At 31.3% G+C, this 26,692-nt stretch overlaps 1 protein-coding gene across 2 annotated transcripts in view; it reads left to right on the plus strand.

Moving 5' to 3' along the window:
• The window catches only part of CHCHD3 (coiled-coil-helix-coiled-coil-helix domain containing 3), a 336,173-nt gene that overhangs the window by 120,407 nt on the left and 189,074 nt on the right, over nucleotides 1-26,692 (plus strand). The window lies entirely within an intron of this gene.

Below are 26,692 nucleotides of genomic sequence, written 5' to 3' on the forward strand. Positions count from 1 at the left end.
TGCCATAAGCTCCTCATGCTGTCTAAAATAGGACAGTTTGTTTTGTTCCTTGACTGGGTTCTTTTATACTTAAAAATCTGTGGACAGCAACTTGCTTTGTCACTGTCTATCTAATGTCATTCCTGCCTAATGTAAGCATTAGTCAGTAATTGCAAGAGGGAAGAGCAGAGAGCTTTTTAAACTGATGAAATGTTTAATAATCATTTCCCCTTATTTTTTCATTATTCATAACCTTTTATGGTTAAAGGAACTTGTTCATATTCAGAGAATTAACAAGAACCATTCAGTACATTAGAATTCTTAGATTTCACTTAAGCTCAGTCAAATAAAAATATCTTCAGTGGAGTAAAAGCAGGTTTTACCCTTTGAATCTCAAAGACCTGAAAGATAAGCCATAAGCTTTCATAGTCTTGTTCTTTTGTTTATCCAAAAGGAGCTTCTGCTTGATAATTGCGTTGTCAAATGTCCTTACTTCATTTTGTTATGAATGATTTAAAAATGCTTTTTTTCAGAAGGTTATCAATAGATTCTTTCAGTTTTATTCAATTTTATCTTCTGGTTCTAGAATATGAGAACAATTCTTAATTTCTTGAAAGATAATGTCTAGGCTCTTTTTTCTGATCATGGCTTTCAGGTAGTCCTATAATCTTCTGATTATCTTTCCTGGATCTATTTTTCCTGGGTCAATCATTTTTCAAATAAGAAATTCACAATTTCTCCTATTTTTTTTCTTTTGGTTTTGTTTTATTGTCTCTTGATCCTCATAAAACCAGAAGCTTCCATTTGCCCAATTCTAATTTTTAAGGAATTTTTTCCTTCAGTGAATTTTTCTGCCTCATTTTCCATTTTGTGAATTGTGTTTTTTAGTGCATTTTTCTCCTTAAAATTTTTTTTTCTGTCTTATATTTGGCTTAGTCTGTTTTAACTTAAAACATTTCGCTTTCTTTAGGTTTTTTGTTTTTTTGTATCGCATTTACTAAGCTTTTTTCCTGATTTTTTTTTTTCCATGATGTTCTTGAATTGCATATTTTTCTTCCAAGCTCTGGAAACTGCTCCTGCTGCTACTGATTATTTCCCAACATCTTTTTCTAGCTACCTGGGGCTTGGTCTTTGCTGACATAGCTTGTGCTGGACTGTGCTATACTCTTACTCTTTCTGCTACAATAGATTTTTCCTTCAGACCTTCTAAGTTGTCTTTGGCTAGAAAATTATTTCACCTTTCCTTTTGTGGGTTCTGCTGCTCTAGTTATTGTTTTATGGTATTATTTAAAGATGTTCATAGGGGTTTGAGGTAGAGCTCAGACAAGTTTGCCTTTTCTCCTTCCTCTTGGTTCCACCTAGATTATATTTGTTCAGTCAGAGTGGGTTACAAGCAATCATGATGAGAAAATATCGTTAGAAATGATCAAAGTTCATACCAGAATACATATAGCTGATAGAAACAGAGTGTTGGGTGTCACAAAGTAAGGTGGACCCCTAAATCTGCGGACAGAGTAAAGAAAAACAACAAATTTTTACATTTAGGAAGAACCATCATTGAAGCTGATTACAATTTTATATATACATTTTAGACATATATACATATACATATGCCCTTTTTAAATATCAGAAAACTAGAAATTCCCACTTCTATTATTCCTTATAATAGTAATTAAACTATGAATTTGAATATTGTTACACATCCTAGAAACTATGCAGTGAAAATAAAAATCGAAAGTATTGTTTCATCTGTAGTATCTCTCCCTGCTTCTCCCCTCCCCGCAAAAGAGAATTTGTCAGTATTTTGTTTTGTTTTTTAATTGTACAGAGATTGTCATACAAAAAGAGTTTTATTAATTGTTTGAAATGTTTTCAACTATTGATTCTGCAAGACATGCTATGATGGAGATTACCTAGATCTCTTCTTTAGGCAAAAAGATCTCTAGTACAAAGGTTCTTAATTGTTTTGGACCCTTTTTTTCAGTCTAGTGAAACTTATGGAATCTTAATCAGAATAATGTTTGTAATGAAATACATAGGAATAAAATAGAAACAATTATTTTGAAATACAATGAGTTATCAAATTATACATTTAAAAAAAATTTTTTTCCAGGTCACAGACTTCTGTTAAAAACCTCCATTCTAGAGTGATAAAGGACAGTATAATAGCTTGACAGAAATTTTCCTTCAGTGAATCTAATTACAGTTGATTAAATTATCTGGCTAATAAACTGGTTATAATTTTTGTCATTTGATTTCTTTAGTGTGATTCTACTTTCTTGCAAAGGTATGTTTTTAATTATTATAAAGATGTTCAGTCCAAGTTCTTGAGTCAGGTGTATTTTCATTTCTCATGAGTAAATTGGCACTGTATTTATGAATCTGGCTCTTAAAAGTTATATTGGTGTCAGAGGATTTTGAAAACCTTTTCACCCAATTAATGGACTAATAAATTCTTCAGGCCATATATTTGTGACACTCTGATGCCGGAAGGAGGTAAACCCACCAAAATATAGCAGTTCCTAGGGCCTAAGCCAAAGACAGAACACCATACTATTATATCACAAAAGTGTATAAATAGTAGTAATAATCTGAGAGTATTAGTCTCAGTGAAAGTGTCTTGTGAACTGAGATTCCATAGACTCTGTGGGAAAATTTATGGATCTAGCTTAGCTATAAAATGATGGCATTTGAGTGAGTATGAGTGACAGTAGAGAGAGAAGTAGATTTGGAGTTAGAAAATTCAAGTTCTACGTTTTCTCCCGGCCAGCTGTTTATCTTTGGGCAAATGACTTCACCTTTTCCAACTTCAATTTCCTTATCCATAAGAATGGGAAAATAGTTTTGTCTATATTATAAGATTATTCAAATAATATAAGTATAACATACTTTGTAAAATTTAATTAGCATGTAAATGCAAGCTATTATTTTAGGTTGAAGAAAGAATAATATCTAAGGAAAAGCTGCATTGGGTGCTGAGAAAGCAGTAATGTTTTATTGTTTCTCATAGTGTGAGGTTATGGTTATGTCATCATAAACCTAAGAGATTGTGAATATTATCCAGCTTGAGTTAATGTAGTTCCCTGGAAAGATCTCTGAATTGGAAGTCGAGCGTTATCTTGTATACGTTACCTTAGATCATCATGTGTCAGTTTCTACCTCATAAAATAAAAAGGCTAAACTAATGACTTATAAAGTTCCTTTTTAATTTATCATTCTATAATCCAGTTTTAGATTAAAGGTGAATACATATGATTTAAAATATATACTTTTAAATTTGCAGTGAAAGCAACTTATTTAATGAAGATTAATTTCTTATACAGTTATATTTGATTCAAATTTTTATTGCCCATCTACTCTCTGTGAATGTAAGGACTCAAAATAGTTTTGAATTTCTTCCCTTAAATAGCTATGGTCTATGATTTTGTCAATATGGGACGCATTATAACCCATTTATGTAAATCAGTAGCTAAGTCTTAGAGAGTTATATGTGGTCATTGAATAATAAAAACAAATAGTACTTTCTCATTAGGATTACTTTTTCACATTTCAAAAAAGTAACACAGGGAAAATAATACATGCTGAAAATTTGGGGAAAAAGAAACTCTGGAATGTATTATTTTAAGAATACCTACGGTAGGTTTTATAGAATTAAAAATACTTGATATTTAAAATAGAAGACCCCAGGTTTATTTTATTTTTTGTTTTTTAAATATCAATTTTTTTTCTGTAAATTATCCCTTCACTATTTTTATTGTTACTATCATTGTTCCTAAATACTATTTTTTCAATTCCCTGTCCATCCATATATATGGTTTTAAAGTTGTTTTAAAATTTTGAGTTCTAAATTTTTTCCCTCCTTTTTTCCCCACTTCCATTATTGAGAAGACAATTTCCTCTTTCTTTGATCTCTTTGTGGTACAAGACCAACAATGCTATTGCTGAACAAAAAGATTTGCACAGTTTAATAGCTTTTTAAACTTAATTTCAAATTGCTTTGCTGAATGTCTACATCTGTTTCTAATTATAGTAGTGCTTTGACATTGCTGTTTTCCTATGTCATCTTCAGTATTTGTTATTTTCCTTTTTTTGATCAGCTTTTTTAATCTGATGTGTATGAGGTAGAACTAAGAATTGTTTTGATTTATGTTTTTTCATTATTAGTGATATAAACATTTTTCCATATGACTATTGCTAGTTTGGATTTTTTTCTCTGAAAACTGACAATTCATGCATTTGGATCATTTGTCATTTGGAGAGTGGATCTTATCTTACGAATTTGAATCAGTTCCATATATATCTTGAAAAGGAGTAGTTGCAATATTTATGATGAGTCATTTCTACAGTTGGAAACTATTTTCAAAAGAACATGACTATTTCTTTACTAAAGCCACATGTGATATAAGGTCCTGTGTTTTCTTTAGTCTTCCAGTGAAACATATTTATTTGCTCAGATTCCATTAGTCTGTTAATTCCCTGATATAAATTTGATTTTGACATACGTATCTACGTAAAATCAGTTTAGGTAGATTTGGAGACTTTTAGTTTGCTCTTTGGAAGACACCACAAGACTGAAACCCAGTGCCTTTTTTGCTCTTCATATGTGAAATTATTTCTTTTGACTCTTTTTTCACTGGATTCTCACCATTCTGGGAATGCTACCCAATTGTCTCTCTGTCTACCTGTATGTATGTATATATGTAGTTGTTTGTATATATTTTTTACCTGTTAGAATGGGAATTTCTTGAATGCACATATCATGTGCTTTATACTTATTTGTAATTGAATATTTATGTGTGTATATTGTATTTTTAAAATTTATATTTAACATCTTGTGTGATTTTTGCTACTGCCATTTATATTAGTGTCAGTTTGTGTGTATTCTGTTATAAGGTAGAAATTCTAGATGGCAAATTTTAGGCATCTATACTTGGTTAGTGCATAGTGTTATATACAGATAAATGCTTTATCAAAAGAATTTTTAAAATTAAATACTTAGATCCAAAATTGTTTGTAGGCATTAAACGTTTTTTGTTTGTTTTAAAATTTTTTTGGAGTACTATTTGTTTGGATTGAAGTAAACGCTACTAATTAATTAAGGATTATTTTGTATGCTTGTTCAAGGTTTTGAAAGTTAATTTAAGACCCAAGTTTATAAGTATAAATAGTGAGTTTTGCTGTTTCCTTCTATCACTCATGAAATGATGTTTTCTCATTTTTCTTCTGGACCCAGTAAAACCTGCCTCTTCTAATTTTGCTTATTGAAAATTATCATATATTTGAATTTGACAGATAAATATGAGAAACTGGCATAAGAAACTTCTGGCATTTTTAAATGTATATCTGCATCACCATGTCTTAAGTTGAATATTATTGTATTTGGAAGATCATGTAGGAGGTTTTTTTATTCCTACATAAGGTCTTTCTTGTGCTCCAGCTGCTAATGTTCCCTCTAATAAAATTACCGTGGATTTATTTTGAATAATTTTAGATATGTACAAGTATGTCCCCTTACAAGATGCAAGGCCTGTTAGAGAAGGGACTTTGATGTTTATCTTAATAACCCTTTGCCCAACACAGTTCCTGTCATGTTAGTCTTTAATAAGTGCCATTTGATTGATCATAATTGTGATAAATTTCAGCCCTCTAAATTTGATTATATATACTTATAATGCAAAGCAGAGGAGTACTCAATTGGATAGGAAAAGAAATATTTTTTATCAATAAATAACAGTCTTTTTGAAGGGTTTATTCTTGATTTAGATGTTATCAAATTCCTGTGTAATTGTTGAGATGTACTATTCCCCATAAGAACTTTTTAGGTAATATAATTGAATTCTCAAAATTCCCAAACTTACTGGACACTTATAGATGTCTTATGTTTGTTTGACTCTTGGGATAATTTGGAACTATTCTGAAATCCTCTAGTGAAGACAAGTGTTTCCAGGAATATACTCAATTCGCTGAAGGATTAGCATTGCTCTGAAGCTTGTCCAACAGACTGCTTTTCCACTTGAATTTTTGGGCTGTGGGTAAGAATGTTTCCTCCTTATTTTTTTATATATTTCCAATCACTATATATGCTTCTCTATTATGATATCCACATTTTTAGTCAGTAAGTAAAGGTTGGGTTTCACACATTTTGTTAATTAGAAAGCTGTCTTTCAGTAGTTGATATAAAAAATTCCTGTGATGACATTGGTTTTCTGAAATAAAACTGATTTTTAAAATCTCTTCCACCCACCAGCAGTATTTCTTGCTTTTTTGTCAGATGAGTGTCCAGGCTTCCTTTCTACAGCTGTTGAAGCAGCTGTCTTCATTAAAATTCTCCCAGAAAATAAGGTTATTGTTTTTCTGTTTGTCTTGGTTCAGAAGCTAGATTAGCACAAAAACTTCCCTTTGATGGTAATTTTCTCAGCTGAAGAAGCTTGTCATTCCAGGGCTGATCAATTTGTAGCTTTTGCACCTTCTTCCACTTTTTATCTATATCCATCACTACTTGAGTGTTTTAATCAGCCCAACCATGAAAGGTTTCTTTTGGACCAAGTAAAACCTGTCTATTCTAATCATATATTTAAGTTTGACAGGTAAGTATGAGAAATTTCTTAGATGTGACTAATAAAGAAATTAGTTTTGCTTGGTAATACATATTTGTTACAAGGGTTTTCTTTTCTTTTTTTTCTTTTTTCTTTTTCATATGAGGGGAGTGGGAATTGCATCAAAGAAAAGAAAATTTGTTTAATGAAAGAAATTGTTGGTAATTTATAATTTACAAATCTGAAATTGTCAAATAGAAATTGCTGTTAAAAGCATGTTTCTTTTGAACTTATATCAACTGTTACTGATAATGCCTAATAATTGAAAGGGTTAGAACCAGTAAAAATACAATTATAAGAATACAATTGTCTTGACATTTCTTTTTATGTTATTTCAGATATTAATCTTCAAGTTGCTTGTCCTTTCTGTTGTTTTATGCTCATTCTTTTGTGTCTTCTAAGTAAACCATTATATTGTTTGCATATAACAACAAATTTATCACTTCTTCTCTGGGTTCCCCCCCCAACATTTATATAGTATGTGCTTTTAAAATCTTTTCTACTGTCTTATTACAATTTGTCAGATAATAATGGTTTATTATTTATTATTTGTTTTATTTTCTTATTGTTATTATATTTCTTTAGTATTATTTATTAGACAAATTTTCACTGATACTCTATTGCAAATTATGTAAGCTGTTAGTGTGTGTGTGTGTGTGTGTGTGTGTGTGTGTGTCTATTTCATCTTGGGATATTTTGCTTGAAGTTATGACAGATTCATTATATCAAATATTAATTAAATTTAGCTTTTCTACATGCTTAGATGAGATTTTTAAAAAGCATGCATACCTGTACCTTTTAAATTCATAAGCCTTTAGGAGAAAAAGTCAAAAATGGACCAAAAAAATGTAATTTGCTACATTGAGAGAAAAAAAAAAAGAACCATTATATACTAACACCCTACGTCTGGTATTGTTTTAGGCTAATTTTTCTTATTTTTGACCCTCCACTAAATTTATTTTATGTATAATCCTTAGTTTCTCCATATACACACATATAAAATGTTTGTATTTATGCATACATATGTATGTATATATGTAATATATGTATGTAAGTTGTTTTATAAAGGTTACCAAATGAAATAAAAAATATAAAAAATGAAAGTAATTTAAAACAGTACTTTTTTTATTAGATCATCAGAAATTTTTATAGATTATAGTTGAGGCACCTGAGCCTTTTAAGTTTGAAATATCTTCCCTAAATTTAAGATAGCACTTAGCAATAGAACTAGATATAGGTTCTGGGATATTGACACTCTGTCACATTCATACTGAACCCCAAATCTAAAAATATTTTCAAAAAGAAATTTAAGAGGAGATACCTATAAATGGATAATATAGGGAGTAATAATGGGCTACTTTTATTTTTCTGTCAGTCACAGATAGACTACATTTATTTTCCTCTTTTAAAAAAAATATACATATACATATATGTATAAACCCTTTTTTATATATGTTTATTAAGGAGCATTTTCATCAGGAATAGCAATAACTCTAGCAAGAGATTATAAATATACTTTATAGTGGATTCCAAGGACAAGTATATATACTTGGTCATTGCAGGAAAATACAAAGGTATTTCTTTTTGGGTTTTTATAATTAATTATTAATAATTATTATTTTTGTTATTAATTGATAATTATTAATCAAAATTATTAATTATTTTTAGTTATTAATTAACCTTGTACTTTAAGACTCTGAAGAATAGATGTTCCTGCTATAATTTAAAGGTTATGTATATTGTTAATACTTTCTTTAATGTGTTTTATGAAACATGAATTGTGTACTTCTAATTTTGTAATGAAGTGTCATAAGGAACAATTTCTTTGTGGGATGTTATGATCATGTGTTAACCACCATTGTAAGAGAAATCTAAGAAATGAAGTCTCCTATTAGCAACATCTCAATTATATACTGTTTCATGGGTAAAAACTCTACTTGTCATTAATTTTTTTCTCCTCCTTAGCCTGACCTTATAGTAAAGTAGATGCTAACTTGGTCCAGATGAGGTCGATAAATCTGTTATTGTAGTGATGAAATTATTTTTGCTTAATAAATATCTGCTGAGTGCCTACTCTGTGCCAGGTAGTGTGCTAAGAGGCAGGGATACAAAAAAAAGGCAAAAAAAGAAAAAGAAAAAAAGCTGTTCCAGTCTTCTGGAAGCACATAATCTGATGGGAGCAAAGTAATAGTAAAAGACGAGCATTACACAGGATAAACAAGAAATCATTAATAGAATGAATTAACAGCACTAGAATTAAGAGAAATTGGGAACGATGTTATGTAGAAGGCGAATTTTTAGTTGGGGATTGCCTCAAATTGGGAAAGTCTAAATTTTACATTCATTTTTTTCTTTTTCCATATTCCTATTATCCTTAATAGGAAGGTACCCTTGTTAATACCTGATTTTAAGCTACTTAAGTAAATATCAATAAAGGCAGTTCTCTTTTCCCAAAGACCTTTTCTTCCCTTCTATTAAAGACATCCTGGGCACAAAATCACACAGAATGAGATGGCTATAGATAGATGACAGTTTATTCCAGTGGCATGGAGGGGGAATTGTGAGATTTGGGGTCTATAGCTATTGTCATATTTTGCGATTGGAAGAATGTTTTTCTAACATTTAAGACCTTTTTCTTTTTCTTTTTCACACAGCTAGGAAACATTAACTGTCAGATTCTCCTGATTTCAGGGCTGATGTTCTAATTCACTGCACCACCTAGCTGCCCCCTAGGACTATTTTTAATAGAGCTTTTTTTTCAGATGTACTTCACTTTATGCAAAGTTGTATAAAAGTCTAAAATCATGCAAAAGACTAAATAGTGATTACTTTAATCCAGCTATTCACAGGATAATTCCTGTTAATACGTTTCATAAGAGTAGTAAATGACTTGATTTATAAAAATTATATTTGCACACAACTCTAAGAATAATCTCTCATGTACAGTGACAAATGTTTTCAGGTATACCTTCTTAAACTTTCAGCAGCAAAATTTCTGCCAAATAAATATTTTCTTATTTCAAAACTTTACTTTTTCTTGTCTTGTCATTCCTATACACTTAACTTAAAAAAAAAAAAATTAATCCCAGTTACATCTAAATAGATGACCTGGTTTTATAGTTAGCATATTTGCTTCATCTTCTGGGAGAGACCAAATGAGCAAGCCATCTTTAAGAACTTAAGAATTTTATTGAATGGCTACTGATATTATAATCATATTTCCTTTTGAAGAACTAAGAGATATTCTCTGTTCTAATTGTAACAAGTTAAAAGTTAGTCATAATTATCAAAGACAGCTGATGATGTAATGTATAGTGTGTCAGGCTTGGAATCAGGAAGAGCAGAATTCAGATTCAGTCTCAGATACCTAATTGCTGTCTGACAAATCCCTTAACTTTCTCAGCTGCAAAATGGGGATTATAATAGCACCTATGTTGCTGTGTTATGAGAATCAAATGAAGTAATATTTGTAAAAGGGCTTAACCCAGCACATATTAGGTAGGAACTATATAAAAATTGTTATTTCCTTCCCTTCCATTCCCTTTCCCTTATCAGAAACATTAGTCTAAAGGAATCCAAGATAAATATGTTGCATAATGTTCTGAGTTTATGATTATGACACTTATGGAATGGTCTGTGCTTTTTCAGTCAGCTTTTCATGTTAAGTTTCCTAGTAGAAAGTTAAAGTCTGGCACTTTTATATACTTTTGATGATTTGTTTTCCAGTGTGTAGGTAGGTGTGAGACTTTTCTAAATTCAATAGTAAATTGATCAGCAGTAATGTTTATCCTACAAGATTTCACCTGAGATGTACATTGCTTTTTTAAAGGAATTCAATTTTGGAACAATAGTGAATATAATTAACTAGATATAATTGTATATAACATAAGATTTTTAAAAATATTCTTTATTTAATTGCTTAACAATCTTTTAAGACTGAATTTTGTTCTTTTTTCATACTGCCTGGTTGTTCTTTCTGATGTTTACCCTTTTTAAAAAAATTTTTATTTTTATGTATCTCAAGACTGATCTATTAACTGAATATTTTCATCATTTCCTACAAGCATGATATTCTAAGTTCTTTTCTTGACTAAGTATATTTTCAGGATGATTTCTCTTGAAAATATCATTGGACAGAATTACCAAATGAATTAAGGTCTCCACCCTCCAGAGAAAAGGAATCTGTTTGCAGACCTGCACTATTTATTACATACTTCATTTAGCTCATTCATCATTTTAATAGAAAAATGAGTCATTTTAGATGATTCTGAAATAATTCGATGTAAGCTACATAGCTGTAGGCAGAATATGATTTACTGAGATAATACGAAACTTTTTAAGGAGATGCTGGTGTGAACAGCAACAATAATTTATGATTATTTGTAATGCAGTGGATCTATTAAATGGATTCATTTTCATTTACATTTGCTGATTTAAATTAAATAATTAGAAGATCTATCCAGGCTAACTTTAAAGTCTTTAGTTACAAATTGCAAAGTTTCATATTTTGGATATGATTTTGAAGTGTATTCTCTGCATTCAAATCATTAACTATAAATGCAATTTCAGATTTGGTTTTTATTATTTTTTAATTTAAAAAGATAATTAGTATCTTTTTATTAGAAACTTAAATAATTCTTAAGCATCTTTAAGGATTGTCATACTTTTTATGTCACACCTCTAACTCCATGATTCAGAGTTCTGAAATTCCATTGCTTATCATGCCTTCCTAATTTTTTTTCACTTACATAGCTTCATTTTTCTTTAACTATTCAATATCATCAGTGTGACCTTTAAGTTCTCTACTTTTCTTTGTTCTCCATACATCATCACATAATGTGATTTCATTTTCTTTGTGTTGTCTTGTTACTATGGTTGACTAATTCAATGGAATTTGTATATCTCTTGAATTTGATGTCCTTGCCTTCGTTCTTTTTGCCATGAATGCCATGTCAAACCCAAACACTGATTTTCTTTGGTCATTTGAATTTTCTATTCCTAGCTTAATCTTGTTTACTACTCCTCTTAAAAGTAAAGTAACTCTTTTACTGGGTTCACCACAGATATTAGGGGGCATGAGATCTTTGACATACCGAGGGCATGTGGAAATTTATATCAGCTTAAGGAGTATTAAGTTATTTTCATATTGAAAATTTGAATATAATATCTTGATACATATATTGAAAAATAGAACCTTTGTTGATGTTATTTCACATTAACCCTTTTCATAACACATGATGCAAAGAGGTTGTGTTAATACATTTTTGGGAAACATTGGTTTAATCTTATGTTTATTCGATTTGAATAATTAAAACTTATTTTAATGGGGAAGAAACTTTTAAAATCATAGATGGATCATGGTTGATTTCTGTAAAGGCAAAATCTCTAGATAGAACTGAATTTTCACATTAATTATGTAAATTTAACACAGTTTATACTTTTTGCACAAACCCCATGTGGAATTTGAAGTTAGCTATTAATAGATTTGTAATTTTGTAATAGAGTTCATCATAAATGTGGTTTGAACAATGTCTACTAAATTAATCATATATTCTTTAATTTTAGTTGGGTCGTTTTGGACTGCTTTACTTTAAATTCTCATTAGTGGGAAAACTTCTAAAAGAGAACTTCATATATTAAGGTTTTTTCAAATTTTACCCTTTTGATCTTAGAAAAGAGCTACTTTGAACTTTGTAAAACAGACCAGATAGGAGAAATAAATATACCTTATAATTCTTTTAGAGTATAGAGTAGTAAGGTTACTTGTAGGTAATTGATCAACTCTTTTATTGACTAGTGCATTTGAAATTTTTTTTTCATTTTAAGTTTTGTTTACTTGCAAACCTGATATAGAATATTATAATGAAGTTGGTAAATGCTTTAGAAATAGGAGTTGTAAACATAAACTCATCATTTAGAAGAGTCCAGTGGAAAGTTTGGTTAAGACATTTCTATAGCAGTATCAGAAGTAGAAATGCTGGGGATCTTGGGGAGAGAAGTGGCCATCCTTTGGAGAGTATGTGATAGAGGAAGAAAAAGCTGCATATAATTGGATATGCATATTAAGATTGTGGAAGAGCACATTTCAAAGGTTCTACTGAAAGATAGCTAATTCTGTGGTAGAAGTCAGTATAAGAAGGATGAGAAACTGCAAGGAATGAAATTCAGAAGTAATGGTGATATATTCAGTGAGAAAAAAAGGAGTTATTTGAATGACAGGATGCATGAGAAAGTCACCCAACAACTTAAGATATTTAAATGATATGTATAGAAGAAATAAGTAATGACAGAGAAACAGAGAATAAAGAGAATCCTATGTCATGGTACTATAAATAGAGTAGAAGGAATTATAAAGCTCTAAGGGACTGAATTTAGTCAGGACAAAGAAATTCTTTAAAAATTTTGTTTTATCTCCTTTCCCCACCTTCCTACCTTGGGGAAAACAGAAGAATTAAAGAAAAGGTAAGACTGTGTAATGGACAAATGGCATGATAACCCAAAACAGAGAGAAAGTAGAATGGCATAATTATTGCTTTGTTTTTGTGTTACCTGCCAAGGAAAATGATCTTTGCACTGGAAGTAATAGATTAAAAATGGCTAACACAGAGACAGTAACTCAAGAAAAAGAAGTAGATGGAGAATACCTAGTTAGTTTTGAATTTTCAAATACTAATAAAAACAATAGCATTGATATAGTGTGTACTATGTGCCAGACACTGTGCTAAGTACTTTACAAATATTCTCTAATTTGATCCTCACAAGTACCTTAGTATGTGTAGGTGTTGTTATCATATGCATTTTACAATTGAAGAAATTTAGACAAGAGGATAAGTGATTTGCCCAAGACACAAATTTATTAAATGTCTAAGGTTGGATTTGAATTTTGGTCTGACTACTCTCTCTGTACTCTTTCCATTGTTCCATTTAAATCACTATAAACCATGGTACTCAGTTGATGAATGTCTTTGAACCACTGTCAGTGACAGATTGTGCATTTTTTAAGCTGGGCATTGTCAAGGGTGGGGATACAAATACAAACAAGTAAAACTGTTGACTGACCTGAATGAATTTATTTTCCAAAAGGAGGAAGGGAGTACATAAAGGAGAGTAGTAGGCAAGATATAAAATGACACAGTTGGGATATCCAGGCAGAATATCCCAACAAGATAAGGTAAAAGATCACCAGAATCCAGAATGGTCCCAGGAAACAGTCCAAGGTTTTGGTAAAGAAGGGTAAAAAAAGATCTAATGTAAATGGCATGACTTAGGTTAAAATTCTAGTTAAAAAAAACAAAACAAAACAGGAGGAGAATGGTCTGCAAACTATAAGCCTGTGATAATGACTTTGAATCCTAGGAAAAATTTAGAATAAGTCATTTAAGCAATCATTAGTAAATATCTAGAAAAGGAGGTAGTGATTGTAAAGTATTAATCTGATTTCAAAAAGAACAGCTTATGTCAGGCTAACTTAATTTCCTTTTTTTTGTCAGGCCTGTTTACCTGGGAATGCTGCCAGTGTATAGCTTGCTTAGGTTTTAATATGTTAGTTTTACATACTGTTCTTGTGGAAGCAACACAGATTAGGGGAGAATATAAGTATATGAACTTGGGAATGTTTGAATGACTCTGAGGGAGGTGTTAATGATTCATTGCTAGCCTGTCTGAAGAGTGATCTAGTGATCTGTGTTTCATTGTCTTCTGGTTTTATCAATGACTTGACTGAAGGCATAGATTTTTGAAGTTTTCATATGGAAGGAGAGATTAGGTTTAGATTCTGTTTAGCCTCAGAGAGAAGAATTAAGAAAATTATTATCAATTTATCCCATTTGTATCTTGTTTGCACATAATTATTTTTATGTTATCTATTCTATTAGAGCTCCTTGAGATCAACAATTGTTGTTATTCTTTGTATCTTTAGCACTTACTACAGTATTTGGCACATGGGAGATTCTTAATAAATGCCTGTTAACTGACTGACCAAATGGAAGTTTCCAAAAGGCAAATTTAAACTTGATGTCACATTGGTTGTTTTCTAGTAATGAAATCTTGAAAAAGGAATGACATGGCCGATTTCTTGGGGAGTAATGGGGTTCCTCCATATTGAGAGTCTTAAAGGAAATTCCAGATGACAACTGGATAGATAGCTACTCCATGTGTATTCTTTTTTAGTAATGAGTTGGACTTCATGGTCACTGGGTTACTCTGTGGTTCTATGATGCTGTGATTTCAAATAGGATTGTAAGAAAGTCAACAGAGGATGAGTTAAGCTTAGTAATAATAACAATAATAAGTTATATATTTTTGAATTTATAATTTTGTTTGCTGGAAGAAAGTGTTGTGGTGAGGAAAACAAAATAGTTTAATGTTTATGAATTAAAATTCATAGTAGATTGATAAAGATGAAAAAATTGTTTTGGATAGTTACCTTTTGATTTAGGAGATGATAAAACTTTTCCCCCCAAATCTCCCACTAGGTTTTGTTTAGGGCTCCAGGTTTTTATAATGTTAGGTTTTAAGCTGTAGCATTTAATAACTGTAATATCTAGGCAAGCTGGGGAATGCTGTCTTCCTTTAAAAACCAAACCAAACCAGATCAAACCAAAACTTCAAATGTAATTAAAACTGAGGTGTAATTGACATTGTTGAATCTGGCATTTTAGTGTGAGGCAGAATAGAGTTTCTGGGAGATTTAAGAAAACTTATTAGTATTTTGTTTGTCCAATTACATGTAAAGATAGGTTTCAATATTCATTTATTAAGATTTTGACTTCCCAAACATAAAAATAAAAGTGATCAGGATTGGTAAAGATCTTCTAATCTTAGCAGAGTCCATAACTGCTCCAAAACAGTTCTAACTGTAGGAAAAGCCAAAAAGAGGAAGAAGGTTAATTCTCTACCCTTTTAACAAAGAAAAGGGGAAAAGAGGGAACCATTAGCATCAAAACAAAGGCAACTGTTGTTGAAAACTTTAGTATCCCACAGTCACCTTCTGAAATCTGCCCAAGTGCAAGATATCTTCAAAGATATTTTCTCAACTGCAAAAGGAACCCAGTCAGAATTTTAAAATAACATGAAGTAGATCTGAGAAAATAGTGCTTTATCAGGCAGTGAAAAAAAAATATACCCTATGAGGAGCCAGACCAACTACCAAAATTTTGAAGCAGAAAAAAGAGCAACCAGGCAGCAAAGAAGAGCATTGAAATCTGAAAGAAAAGAAAGTGAAGATGCTCATTTTTGTAAATCATCAAATATAATTTTAAGGCAATTTATATATCCTGTCTATGAAGAAGATATCATTGTTACATAGAAATGAAAAAATAAGGATAGAGAAATTTGAAGAAATACTTAAGTTAATTTAAGTGAAAATATGTAGAATATTTTGATTGCTTGCTTGTCACCAGTTTTCAAATTTTGCCAGTAGGGCATGCAGTGATTTTCCACCTATATTTCATTAAGTTAATTTTGTCCAGATAATTTTTAATAATGTGTTATGGCAAATATGAAGCTCCATATTTTTTGTTTGTTTTTTAAAAAGGGAATCTTTTTTAATAGATTCTTTTTTTATAACTTGAAAAAAGATTTTGAGTTCCAAATTTTTTTTCTCTTTCCTTCCCCAAGACAACAAGTATTCTGATATATGATGCATGTGCAATCATGATAAATATTTTTCCATATTAGTCATGTTGTGAAAGAAGAATTAGACAAAGGAAAAAACCATGAAAGAAAAAACAAACAAAAAAGGTGAAAATATTATTGTCCCAGGTCTATTTATTCTTCACAATTCTTTCTCTGAATGTAAACAACATTTTCCAACACCAGGGTATTAGAATTTTCTTGGATTACTGTATTGCTGAGAAGAGCTGTGTTTATCATAGTTGATTTTCACACAATCTTGCTGTTTGTACAATGTTCCCCTTGATCTGCTCACTTTTATTCAGCATCCGTTCATGTAAGTCTTTCCAAGCTTTTCTAAAATCAGCCTATTCATCATTTCCTATAGAACAATAATATTCCATTATATTCATATAAAAAAATGCATTCAGCCAAATTGCAATCGATGGGTATCCACTCAGTTTCCAATTCGTTGCCACTATAAAAAGAGTGGCTTCAAACATTTTTTGCCCATGTGGGTCTTTTTCTTTCCTTTATGATCTCTTTAGGATACAGACCCATTAATTGCACCCCTAAATTAAAGAGTGTATGCAGTTTTCTAGACCTTTGCGCATAGTTCCAAATTGCGCTCCAGAATGACTGGATCACTTTACAACTTCAACACCATTAGTGTCTTGGGGTGATTTTTATTATTATTTGTATCAGTTAAGTTCATTCTTTTAAAAATGAGAACAGTTTTATTATTAGATATATTTTCAAATTGCTATATATATGAACAAACAGGCAAGTATTCCTTAAAGACAAATTTTTTTAAAAATTGAATTCTCATTCTTATTTTGAGTGATTTTTGAAGGATCTAGTTTTTAAAAAACATCCCACCTTTTGATTTTCTTAAGTTTTGCCCCTGAGGGCAAATGATATGAAAATTTTTTTCTTCTCTTTTTGTCCTGTCTTGTCTTGTCTTTTCTCTTCTCTTCTCTTTTCCTTGGTAACTTTTAAAGAATTTTTTCTAATGACTAAACTTCATGTTTTTAAAAACAAAATACCACTTCAGAAATTAGTGCTTACAGTTTGGAATTGAAATTCAAACTACAGGTTGCAGAATAAAATTTGTCTTTCTATAAAGTTTTAAATCAGATTTAACTTTTTAAAAAGTCAAATGGTTCTATTTGACAGCATTTTAAAATTAACTGATACTTTTTTGTATACTAAATCATATAGCATAAGGATTTTGTTTGTCAAGTGCTTTGCAAAATACACTATATAAAGGCTAGTTGTTATTGACTATTATAATGCTATTTGTGATTTTTATTACACTGAATGCCTAGTGTGGGAATTCTCTCTAATATTCTGTGACTTTTAAATATTTTTCTGTGACTTAATAGATAAATTCTAGGCAATTGCCAGACAGAAGGGAAGATTAGGTTGCCTGGATTCAGAGGAAGTCTTTAAACCTGTTTCTTATTAGCTGCAAGCCCAGCACTCACATTCTATCTTAAGCCTTTACTTGTACACACACACACACACACACACACACACACACACACACACACACATTAAATGGCTTAGAATGAAGGTGATTTAAGCATTTTTGCTTTCTTCAAATTCAAGGATGCTCCCTAGTTTGTTGTTTCTTTATTTTAATGAAAAACATACCAGTAGTCATCTACACCTTCTGTCTTGCCCATTTGTGAGCTAGTTATCGTCATTCTTCGTTCTAGTCATTTTCTCTTCTGTATTACATTTGTTACCTAGCACTGTACTGTCTTCACACAGTTCCCCATTGATCTGCCATGCATGGCTAAGGAGCAAATGTATTCGTTCCTTAGAGTTTTCCTTTTCCTTTTTTTTCCCCTTGAAGGACTCAATATTTTTTAAAGAAACTATGTTTAATGTAACCCTAAAGGCATTAAAAAGAACAAGTACTAAATAATATCTTCGTTTTGAATTCATAGCACATTTTAGCTATAAATCTCCATTTGTAGTTCTTCATCTCCAAGTTATCTCTGTCATAATATGTTGTGCATGTATATTTTAGTATGTTAGTATGTTTTTCCTTACACTTCTCTTTCTTTGAAAATTTTTATGTCTCATCCAGCCATTCTGGAGAGCAATTTGGAACTATGCTCAAAAAGTTATCAATCTGTGCATACCCTTTGATCCAGCAGTGTTTCTACTGGGCTTATACCCCAAAGAGATACTAAAGAAAGGAAAGGGACCTGTATGTGCCAAAATGTTTGTGGCAGCCCTGTTTGTAGTGGCTAGAAGCTGGAAAATGAATGGATGCCCATCGATTGGAGAATGGTTGGGTAAATTGTGGTATATGAATGTTATGGAATATTATTGTTCTGTAAGGAATGACCAACAAGATGAATACAGAGAGGACTGGCGAGACTTACATGAACTGATGCTAAGTAAAACGAGCAGAACCAGGAGATCATTATATACCTCAACAATACTGTTTGAGGATGTATTCTGATGGAAGTGGATCTCTTCGATAAAGAGAGCTTTAATTGATCAAAGATGGACAGAAGCAGCTACGCCCAAAGAAAGAACACTGGGGAATGAATATAAACTGCTTGCATTTTTGTTTTTCTTCCCGGGTTATTTCTACCTTCTGAATTCAATTCTCCCATGCAACAAGAAAAATTGTTCGGTTCTGCACACATATATAGTATCTAGGATATACTGTAAAGGACTGCTTGCCATCTGGGGGAGGGGGTGGAGAGAGGGAGGGGAAAAATCAGAACAGAAGTGAATGCAAGGGATAATGCTGTAAAAAATTACCCTGGCATGGGTTCTATCAATAAAAAATTATTTATAAAAAAAAAGAAAAGAAAATTTTTATGTCTTTGGTGATTGCTGTTGGAGTGAACAACTAAAGTGGCCTCTTGAAATAGTCTTTGTCCTTTTGAGTGATGTAGTATACATGCATATGCACACTGGATTGAGATATCTCCCCGACAGAAATACATTTTGAAAATATTATCAGTTCTAATTTTGACAAAAATTGCTACTGAATATGAGAGTACCTTGCAAGACAACAAGTTTCTCAAGTAGTTTAGCAATGCATTTTTATTTGATTTACTCAGTTCTTATAGTCATTCTTGGCATGCTGTATTTGTAGAATACATCAGTTTTCCTATTTGTTTTTTTTTTTTTTTTAATCTCAAGGTTTCTATCAGGATTTAGCTTTTTTTTTTTTTTATTTAATTTTACAGCTGATAAAAACCATTTTGAGTTACCAAATCAGTGACTGAAAAGTAACTGGAGATGGTACCATGTGGCTGCAGATTCAATAATGCATTTCTCTTAAGGGCTTGTTGTCTAAGTCCAACTGGATAAAGGCTATTTTGTCATCTAAAACAACACTTATTTCCATCTTCAGTGACTGGAGATTAATTATCCAAACCAAGATTTGTTTAACTTCTAAGTTCTCTAGATAGTTTTCTTCTCTTGTGTCCCAGTTGAGCATGAGACAAAAGAGAATACTCAAATTTGAAGCTTTCAGTAAAAGTGTGTTTCTAAATTAGTTAAACCAGATTTCCAGTTAGAGACCCATATGAGATTGATGGTGGAGGCTGATTAGGAATAAATTTTAAAAATAACTTACAAAAAATTCCAACATGGCTATTTTTACTCACAAGTGTGAGCTGTCTGTGTTAAAGGGAATTTTTTATTTTTTATATATATTTTTTAATTAAAGCTTTTTATTTATAAAACATATGCATGGGTAATTTTTCAATATTGACCCATGTGAAGCTTTCTGTTGCAAAGTATCTTCTTCTTCCCATCCCTTCCCCTAGATGGCAGGTAATCAATACATGTTAAATATATTAAAATACATGTTAAATCCAATATATGTATACATATTTATACAGTTATCTTGCTGCATAAGAAACATCAGATCAAGAAGGAAGAAAAAGAAAATCTGAGAAAGAAAACAAAATTCAAGCAAACAACAACAGAAAGAATGAAAATGCTACATTGTGGTTCACACTCAGTTCCCATGGTCCTCTGTCTAAGTGTAGTTGGCTCTCTCTCTTCATCACTGTGCAATTGAAATTGTTTTGAATCATCTCATTGTTGAAGAGAGCCACGTCCATCAGAATTGATTATCATATAATTTTCTTGTTGCCATGTACAATGATCTCCTGATGCTGCTCATTTCATTTAGCATCAGTTCATGTAAGTCTCTCCAGACCTCTCTGAAATTATCCTGCTGGTCTTTTCTTACAGAAAATAAATTCCATAACATTCATATAACATAACTTATTCAGCCATTCTCCAATTGATGGGCATTCATTCAGTTTTCCAGTTTCTTGTTACTACTAAAATGGCTGCCACAAACATTTTTGCACATATAGGTTCCTTTTAGAGGGAATTTTTAAGCCAAGATTGCTTGAGAGTCCAGGGAGAAGATTATTGTTCAACAGATCCACACAAGTAGAAGTTAAATAATATGTGCAGTTGGAGTGACTCCTCTGCACCAAGGACGACTGTTCCCTAAGTAACCACTTCAAAGTTTTGGAGTACAAATTGGGTATGTGTGTGTGTGTGTGTGTGTGTGTGTGTGTGTGTGTGTGTGTGTGTGTGTATATATATATATATTTTTTTTTTTTTTTTACTCACTTAGAATACATAGGCAATCAGCAGAAAAAACTTAAGGCACATGTGCAACTTTGGTCACAGGAGCTGCTAAAGGTCACGTTTGTTGCTGAACAAAAATGTCTTTCTCTGTGATTAGTCTTATCAGAATTCTTTGTGTTGTCAGGAAATCTCTGAAATGCAGCAAAATAGAATCATTCTTGTTTATCCTGTTACCAATTTCAAAGGATTTATTAGAAGACTTATTTCCCCAAACTCATAGTAGTTACTCTTGCTTATTTTCCTGCTATATACTATCTCTTGTTTATTGTCTAAATTTTTCTTATTTTAGACTAATATAATATAAAGATTTCTAGCAGATTGCAAACTTTCTAAAGGTAAACACTGTGTATGTGTGTGTGTTCCTTAGTACCTACCTACTGCAGAGTAATGTTACTGAATTATTTTTGTATGTTCTTGTTTTATATATATAATATTAATTCATATGAATGTATAATATGTTCGTTTATATAATTAAAAATTCTCCACACTTGATATTCTTGTCCTTTATAAAGACATGATTTTTGATGTTATTGTTGAATCTCTTTGTTTTATTTACTGTTTTCTATATTGATCTTAGCAAATTATTAATGTAATGGTGCTGTAATTTATACTCTTAGTTCAAGTTTTTCTTCCACTTTGAAGCTAATGGAAATGAAATAGTACATAATCATTCACTTGCCTCTGTTCTCTTTTGTTGCTTTGTTGGAATATCTGGAAACTTACTAAGGTTTCTTTAATCAGGTAATTAATTTTTTTTTTTTTTTAGCTTCACAGTACAAATGTTAAGTCATGTTTATTTATAATCTTGTCCAACTGGATGGTATTTTGTATATTTGATAGTATTCAAAGTATCAAAATACTTTGAAATTATTATCCAAGTGATTGGGGAACATTTGTAAAGACTGAGCATCTTGTCTTAAAGCAGTTTACATTCTTATTAGAAAAGTGAAATTGTGAATTTTTTCTTTCCACTGGACTTAATTCCTAGATCAAATGTCATGGTCAGGCCAGTTCATTCTTTCTGCTTCATAACATCCACTCAGTCTTTTTCTGCAATAGCCACTCAACAAATATTGACGACTGACAAGGTTTAGCTCTTTTCTTATAAAATCTTTCTATAAAAGATGTTAGATTAATGCTTTCTTCTGCTTCTCACTTGTGCAGCTTGCGCCTTGACCTTATCCAGGTCTAGTATTATGTATGTCTTCATTCTTGGGCTCTAGTGACTGATATTCCCAGTAATTAATTTTTGGTTCTGAAGGTTCACCATTCACTTAGCATGTTGAGTTATTTATTACTTCATTGGTCTTTTAAACTTTTTCATTCCAGTCATACATTGTTACAATAATATTTCACCACTTCTGATTTTCCTAATTGTCATGCAGATAAACAGTATGGATCATGACATTAGGATAAGTGAAAAACTTACTATGTTGCCTTGCAGAAAGAAATTCTTACTGTTCTTTTCCTCTTCTAAGCTATACAGCAGTAATAAATGGGCTAGTCCACAGCACTTTATGATGGATAGGTAATAGTGCTTTACCTGAGCCAACAGGCCTGTTTCCACAGCATCTGTCACAATTCAGAGTCATTAGCATATCTTTAATGGTTTCTTTTCAAAATAATTTCTACTAAGGTATTACCATATATCAAGAAAAAATAATGAATTGTGGAGAAGGGAATTCTAAATGTAGACAAATGCTTTTCTTTCTACCATATATAATTTTGATGGAATTAAGAAACCATATAGCAACAATATTATGCGATATAGTACTTTCTTTACAGTATTTAATGTTCTGTGAATTACCAGATCCATTTATTTTCAGAAGAGTTGATTTTCACATGAATTCATGCCTTCATTGCCATGTAGTATGTTTTCTGCAAATACTAAAGCATTTTGGTCTTTCCTACATATATGTGACTCATACACTTGATTGGCTGATTTTCACCATCCTTGTTTAGTTAAATATTGATTGGCATTCTTTTTCATCTCACAATTACTGATAGGATTTGTATCACATTTATACAGTATGTTCCAAAAGCCTTAGTTTAATTAAACCTTTTAAAACTTGAAGAGTGATAGATGGAGGAGAGAAGGAGGGAGAGAAAGAAGGAGGGCAGCAGAGAGGAGCAGGCATGGAGACACTAAATAGAGATTTAGCCTTAAAACTAGGCGGACCTGCATTCTAAGTTCATACCCTGTTACTTAGTGATGATGTCAACTGGACAAGTTATTTAAGAGGTAACTTAAAGTTAATTAAGAGGTAACTTAAGTGTCTGAGAAGGTGCTGACCTGCTTTGATAGAAGGAATGAGTAAGACAGTAAACATGTATTAAGTCCCTATTATATGCCAGACACTACTAAGCAATGAATGTACAAAGAAAAATAATAGGTAGTCAGTTCTTGGAAAACTTAGCATGCAGTTAACTATGAATAAAGTTATATATAAGTCATGCATAATATATTGGAACTAATCGAGGTGAAATTTCAGTTGGGATTGGGAGAAGCTAGGATATGTAATGAGGGAGAGTATTTCATGACAGAGGGACAGCCATTGAAAATCTGGAGTCTGGAGGGCCAGTATCTTGCTCCAAGAACAACAAGGATTCCATTGTCAGTGAATTGAAGAATTCCTGGTGTCCTGAGTTTAAGAGTAGAGAACTTTTCTGTGCACTGTTTTGGGAAGTCATATACTGACAATTAACCAGGAGAAAAGGAGGGAATAAATATTCCTTAAGGTGGGAATACACTATTAACTGGCAGACTAAAGCCATAGATGGAGTTGAACATTATATAAAGTAGTTAGCTATAATTAGGAGAAAGACACTATGAGTCTTGTGGAAGGATATGGGGAGAAAGACACTATGAAGCAGAATGCTATGGCAGACTATCTAAAAAGGGATTCAGCAAAGATGGTCTGGGCCATGGGCAGATTTATAAGGAAAATTTAAGGTCAGGGGTTTGACATTTGATTAGATACAGTAAAGTGAGATTACCCAATATCTCCACTGGGGGTGGGCATGTAAGGTTGAGCTGATCTCCATTAATGCCCTTCCCTGATTGCTTCAGATAGTAATCTTATCAATATTTTAGGCTTTGTCTTGTCAATCTCACCTAATGACCCAAGATCTCATCCTTATTAAATCCACTGGCTGTAGTTGTCTGACATTTTTGTTTTAAAGTTACTAACTTCCCCCCTTTACATTTGCATAGTATTTTTTTTTTCAGGCAATTGGGGATAAATGACTTGCCCAGGGTTACACAACTAGGAAGTGTTAAGTGTCTGAGATCAGATTCGAACTCAGGTCCTCCTGATTTTAGGACTTACTCTCTAGCCATTGAGCCACCTAACTGCCCCTATATAGTATTTTTAAAAAAAATTTTACTTGGCATTTTAAAGTATTTTTCTCTGTCCTATTTATCTTTCTATAATATTTGCCTCAAAGCCATTTTCACTAATTGCACTATCTAGCAGTGATCTTTCTTCCCCTGTCCTTCCCCATGATACCTTTTGGCTTTGAAAAACATCTTTTATTACTGTTTAATTTCTATTACACTTTTATATTTAAATAACTTGTCTATGTAGCGAGGCTCTTTGAATTAGAAATTTTTGTGTGTATAACTTTTGTGGCCTTCCTCCAAGACACAAAACTTCTGTTGGTTAACAGAACCAATTCTCTTCTACTTTTGTTAAATTGAATCAAATAATAGTTATCTACAGTGTTAACTTTCTCATATTGGGAGCCATATTTAGTAATCATTTTGTAAATACTGTAATTAGAGTTTTACACATTTGAGGATGGAAATCAAGCTTTGCTAAATGTTTAATTATATAATTTATTAGATTTCTAAAATGTAATGAAATTTTTGAAATGTAATGAAAATTTCTGAAATATGCAACTAGAATATTGACATCATATTTTAATAGCTATCTTAAATAAAATACACCTACATCTATATGTTAACTATTATATTTAGTCTATTACATTTTTATTACTTCATGAATACAGTTTTAAAACTAGAGATAACTAATACCTAGACTGAAAATAGTACCTTTCACTATTCTTTAAATGTGAATCTTAAAAGATATTTATTTAAAGACATTCTTTAAACTTAAAAGGCTACCTTTGTTCTATATTCCTTTTGAACTCATGGTCCTTTGCTTTGTTTAATGACATTATTTAAAATTTTCTCTTAAAGTAGTCTCTCAGGAAGGAATTTTTTGCTTGCATAATTGTAGTCATTTTTCTATTTTCTTTGAAAATTTAAAAATTAAAATAAGAATCAAATGAATTTTTGTTCTTTTAAAGCTGATCACATATATATGATTTTAGTTTTAATATCTTTTTTTCTGATAATTTCTAGGGCATGATTTCTTTTTTCTTTTTTTGTATTAATAAAATTAAATCCTTTTGATTAATTCATGTGAGTGTAAAGTTGTAAAACTAAAAAGTATATCTAAAACATCTATTAACCATCGTATTTAAGTGCCTATTTTAATTCACTGTATATGTCCTTTTTTTAAGATGTCTGACTGAGTTTGATTGCATATATTTATTTTCTATTTTAAATATTCATATTTTGGTTTTGATAAAACGACTCTATTGAATCATGTTATATTTTCATTGAGCATTCAATTTTGCAAAATATTTCAAAATATATAGCAATTTATATTCAGCTAACAAAATCAGTATTGTCTTTGATGGCAGACTATAATATTGTATCTTGACACTTTAGCTTTGCACATATTCCATGCTTTTGTTGTTGTTCCATCATTTTTTAGTAACATATGTTTCTTCGTGACCCCTTTACAATGTTTTTGGCACTGGATTGATTTTCTATGTCCTTCTCTAACTCATTTGTCAAAGGAGGAAACTAAATCAGAATTTGTTCAGGGTCACGTAGCTGCTAAGTTCCTGAGGTCAGACTTGAACTTAGGGAAAGGAGTCTTAGTGTAGCACTATGCCACTTACCTGCTTTTATTTCATGCCTAATGAAGGCTTAATGAATTGTATTATAGAATCATAGAATTTTAGGGTACAAAGGGACTTGAGCAATCATCTGTCCAACCCTTCTCATTTTATAAGGAACTAGACCAAACCTTAGAAGAGTTTTATTTTGCATATAACTAGTAAGTGGAAAGTAGGATCCAGGTCACCTATTAGCTTATTGTGGTTAGGCATTATGTCTTATCTTACAGTTCTTTTTTTTTTTTTTTTTTAATTTTATTATCTCACATTTCTAATTAAAAACCACCTAGTACTAATATTAGGATGGAAGTTTCATTGTATTTTCTCTCCTCTCCACCCCAATTAGCTAGTTCTGGCCTTTTGAGGTTTTGTTTTGTTTTAAATGTTTTCATCTCTATAGACCTTTTTGTGCCTCCTAAAGAGAGGAAATCTGGTGAAATAAACTCACTGTTACAGGACCTTAGATTGTCCTTATCTGTAAAATGAGTAGGTTGGACTAGATGCTCCCTAAAATCCTTTTCTATTCCATTACATGTTGTTTGAGCTTTGCTACTTGCATGTTCTCTCTATTGACCAAGCAAAGAGGTAAGCTGTTAATCTACAGGCCTCTAGTACTTCACCTTATATAAGCTTTTATTACATGGTACAGTACTTCATTATGAGGATGTGTATGTGTGTATGTATGTATGTATGTATGTATGTGTATTTCCCAATCTTCATCTCATTTTGCTTGCTTCTAAATAGTTAAGTAGTATTGTGTAGTTTTTCTCTTTACTTTTCCCCGTTTTTCACTCGAAAAAATTAAATCAAGGCTTTCCTGATCTCTTGGTAGATGATGACTTTCTTTTCATACCTGCATAGTATTTAATTTTACACTTCTTTAA

This window comes from Antechinus flavipes, chromosome 5, assembly GCF_016432865.1.
Source record: "Antechinus flavipes isolate AdamAnt ecotype Samford, QLD, Australia chromosome 5, AdamAnt_v2, whole genome shotgun sequence".
NCBI lineage: Eukaryota > Metazoa > Chordata > Mammalia > Dasyuromorphia > Dasyuridae > Antechinus > Antechinus flavipes.